This window comes from Lathyrus oleraceus, chromosome 2 (genome assembly GCF_024323335.1).
Source record: "Lathyrus oleraceus cultivar Zhongwan6 chromosome 2, CAAS_Psat_ZW6_1.0, whole genome shotgun sequence".
NCBI lineage: Eukaryota > Viridiplantae > Streptophyta > Magnoliopsida > Fabales > Fabaceae > Lathyrus > Lathyrus oleraceus.
In genome coordinates this window covers 369,216,257-369,220,663 of record NC_066580.1, presented here as the reverse complement: position 1 = coordinate 369,220,663, position 4,407 = coordinate 369,216,257, and the positions used below count along the sequence as shown (strand labels likewise).

The window sequence follows — 4,407 nt, the reverse complement described above, 5'->3', positions numbered from 1 at the left end:
AAGACCTGACAGAGAACTCAGAGCAGCCTCCAAACCCTGAAGGGAACTCAACTTGTAAACCTCACGGGTGCAACTCAATTTCAATCAAGCTCTCCAATCAGGTTTGCCCTATATCCATCATCTTTATGCCTTTAATTTGAATGCCCTAAATGTATGAGGTATTATGGGTAAATTTGATACCTTTTTTGTGAGCCTTTTGTGAATTTTGATGGAATTATTCATGTGGTTTAGGGGCAACTCTGGGTTACCCTATTTTGTTTCTCTAACCTGTCTTTGCGTTGCCATGACATTGTTTTCCCTAGATTCCACCTTGTTTGTCTAACCTTTCTGTTGAGTTTTTGCGAGGGCTCACATACTCTTGCAGGGATACCATCCGGAGGTTTATCCTGATTAATCGTATTGACTGATTTTCTTTGATGGTCTAGCTGGAGAGATCTCAGGGTTGCTAATCCTTTAATTGCTGTAACTTTGGATCTTTATCCGTGTGGTAATTTTTTCCTTTTCTCGTACTTTATCGCTTTCTTAGCTGGAAGACCTCGATAGGAGGCAATGTTTGGGCCCCTTGGTGGCATTTTACTTTGAGATACATGTTTTGTGTTTTGTATTCATATCCCCACATCTAGCGCGGTTCCTTCGTCAAGGACTGCCTGTTTGCCCTCGAGCATCCCAAACCCTAAAACCCAAAGCAACACGTTTACTCCTTCTACTACAGGCGAGTAAGTCTCCAAAGGTCGAGCATCCGGTAGATTGCGTAGTGACGTCGTTCGTCCAAAACCCAATCCATAACCCCGTAGTTAGCCGAACTACGGCTTGCTCTGATTCTCATTCCAGATAAGATACGTAGGCATAAGACGCGATGTCTTAGCGAGCACACATCCCCCCAACCCATAGGTCAGCCGAGCTACGAAGACTCTGATTCTCATATTCAGATGAGATACGTATGCAGTGGATGCAACATCCGCGCGAGTCATTTTCATTTAACCTTTTTTTGTTTTTTTGGCAAACAGCACAAGATAAACCCACACCCTTTAGACAAGAACTACAAAAGTGGATCCCGTAGAGTACTACGGATGCGTAGGGGTGCTAATACCTTCCCTTCGCATAACCGACTCCCGAACCCAAGATTTGGTTGCGAGACCCCGTCTTGTCCTTTCCTTTTTCAGGTTTACTTCGAGCGTTTCCTTTCCCTCCTTTGGGATGAATAACGCACGGTGGCGACTCTTTTGTCTTTTTCTTTCGCCGGTTGTTTTTTTTCGCACTGTATTTTTCAGGTTGCGACAATAAGCAACTTTGTTTCACTTAGGAATATATTCAGTATTTTATAGTGGTAATCGCTTCGCATTGGAGTGTTAACACAATCGTGTAATCAAGTATGTGATAGAGTTTGTAATCGAGTTTGGAGCACTTTGGAAGGAAGTTAATCCTGCCGCCATTTTCTTTTCCGCATTGCAATTTACTCAGCCCTATGATTGGAGCAGGTTTTTATTAGTCGCCTATATTTTGTTTATTTCCCGCACTCGCTTTTACTTTATTTATTTCCCGCACTCGCTTTTATTTTATTTATTTCCCGCACTTGCTTTTATTTTATTTATTTCCCGCACTCGCTTTTATTTTATTTATTTCTCGCACTCGCTTTTACTTTATTTATTTCTCGCACTCGCTTTACTTTATTTATTTCCTCGCACTCGCTTTACTTTTATTTATTTCATCGCACTCGCTTTAAATTATTTACTTTCCGCACTCGCACTACTTTTATTTACTTTCCGCACTCGCAATACTTTTATTTATTTTAATGCACTTTTACTTTATCATGTCTAGCTAAATTTATAAGGTTAGAATGTAAGGATCATAATTGAACCGATAATCCATACAATTGTTCATAGAAACACTTAAGGGCTATTTTAACTTTCAAATTAAGTTTTCCCGCACTTCAATTCCGTTGGGTAAGATCGAAAGCCGTCCAACGTCTTTTTAAACTTAATTGTTTTTAACTATTTCAAAAACAGCGAAAGCGCTTTGTTTAGTTCATTAGGAGATTTTAAAATTAGGAAGAAAAGAGATTTTAAAACTATTTTCGGACGCGTTTATAAGTTTAGAGTCTGGTTCGTAAGAACCTCTTTTGGTTAAGAAATCCAGGTTATAATACTTTTCAACTTAGTCAAGGTACTATATTTCTTAAAAATAGATTTACTACTCTAACGCAATGCGCGCCTTTTTATAAGTGACAATAAGAGGGTTTGATTAGGGAGTACAACTCAGTTCTGAATACGCGAAAGCGACAGTTCCTGTTAAATTAGTTCTTTTCAAAGTAGGAAACACTGCCCATGAGTAGCTCTACTAGTAAGTACTTGGATTATCAATTAATTACGTGAATTACATTCGACCCTGTCTTTATTAATTAATCTTTATTCAACACTTTACTTTTCATTGCACACTACAAAAACACCTATTTTTGATTGCCTTTGATAAACACCATAACAATAGATAACGATAGATTGACACTTGGTCTCTGTGGATTCGACAATCTTTTATATTACTCTGACGCGTTCGTACACTTGCGAAAAGCACGCATCAAGTTTTTGGCGCCGTTGCCGGGGACCAATTTCGTCAAATTTCATTTTCCTGTTGTTATATCGTTTAGACTTAGGCTATTTCCCGCCGGTCAATGCAAAGGACTCGCAGCACCGGAAGTTTAAGCTTAGTATACCCTCTGGCGGAACCTGAACGTTACGCTCGCGCACGTTTATTCTTTCATAGAATTAAGAGAGCAATGGTCGAAGATCAAAACCAAAGACCTCTTAAAGATTTCTCTCAACCTTCTAACGAAGAACCTAGCTCTAGTATAGTAAACCCAACCATCCCATCTAATAATTTTGAACTTAAACCATCTCTGTTACAACTAGTGCAACAGAGACAATTCACAGGTCTCGCTACCGAGAACCCTAACCAGCATTTAAAAATATTTCTTCAATTAGCAGACACTTTTAAAACCAATGGAGCTTCTCCTGAGGCAATACGTTTAAGATTATTCCCTTTTTCCCTCAGAGATAAAGCCCTATCATGGTTAGATTCCCTTCCACCCAATTCCGTTATGACTTGGGATAACCTTAGGAGAGTTTTTCTTACTAGATATTTTCCTCCGAGCAAGACCGCCGTTCTTCGAAACCATATAACTAGATTTACCCAAAACCAAGGAGAATCGTTGTTCGAAGCTTGGGAGAGATATAAAGAGTTGTTACGAGCATGCCCACATCATGGTTTAGAAAATTGGTTAATCATTCAAACCTTCTATAATGGACTTCATTACAACACAAAGATGACCATCGACGCTGCCGTAGGTGGTGCTCTGATGAACAAACCTTATCCTGAAGCTAGTGCCCTTATCGAAGATATGGCTCAAAATCATCAATCATGGGGAGTCGAACGAGCGACAGTTGAGAAGAAGGAAGCCCAAGGAGAAGTGCATGAACTAAGCTCTATAGACATGATGCAAGCTAAAATGGACGCATTAGCCCTCAAGGTCGAGCATATGTGCATAAACCCGAATACTGTAGCCGCAGTTTCGTCGGATTGTGAGATATGTGGAACCAAAGGACACCAATCTGCAGAATGCAGTCTATTAAACGAAACCCACTCTGAGCAAGTGAACTACACCCAAGGGAACCCATATTCGAATACCTATAACCCTGGATGGAGGAATCACCCAAACTTCTCCTATAAAAACAATAACCCTATTCAAAATAATGCACCTCCGAGACCTAGTTATCAAGCCCCTAGATCAAATCAACCTATGCAACCTGTGCCACCAAAGTCGAGCCTTGAGAAAATTATGGAAAATTTTATCACCGCTCAAACCCAACAAAACAAGGAGTTCATGAATCAAAACATTCATGTTAACAAATTGATTACTCAGTTATGAACCAAGGTTGACCAAATAGTTACTCATACCAAGACGCTTGAAACCCAGATCTCTCAGGTAACTTTAAACCAAGCCCCTCAGACTACTCCTGGAGGACAATTCCCTGGACAACCTCAATAAAATCCGAGAGGACAAGCCAATGCCATTACCCTACGAAGTGGGAACGCTTATGATGAGCCACCAAACCCTAGATTGAGTGAACCCAAAACTTCTAAGGAATGTACCAAACCCCCGGACAAAGTAAAGGAACTAGAGGAATCTGAAAACCAGAAAGGTCGAGATAAAGGAGAAGAACCTAAAGATAAAACTTACGTACCACCCCCGCCAGATAAACCACCTATACCATATCCGCAAAGACTCAAACAAACCCAGATCAATAAACAGTATCAAAAATTTATTAAAGTTATAGAAAAACTTCATGTAGAAATCCCTTTCACAGAAGCCATCACCCAAATACCTTCTTATACAAAGATTCTTAAAGACATCCT

General features: G+C 39.9%; 1 non-coding gene across 1 annotated transcript; it reads right to left on the bottom strand.

Annotated features, from left to right (window-relative positions):
- Positions 1–3,154: 3,154 nt before the first annotated feature.
- On the bottom strand, positions 3,155–3,261 carry LOC127125073 (small nucleolar RNA R71). The gene has a single exon (XR_007804537.1). It is a non-coding gene; the product is annotated as a small nucleolar RNA R71 (small nucleolar RNA).
- Between the last annotated feature and the right edge of the window lie 1,146 nt (positions 3,262–4,407).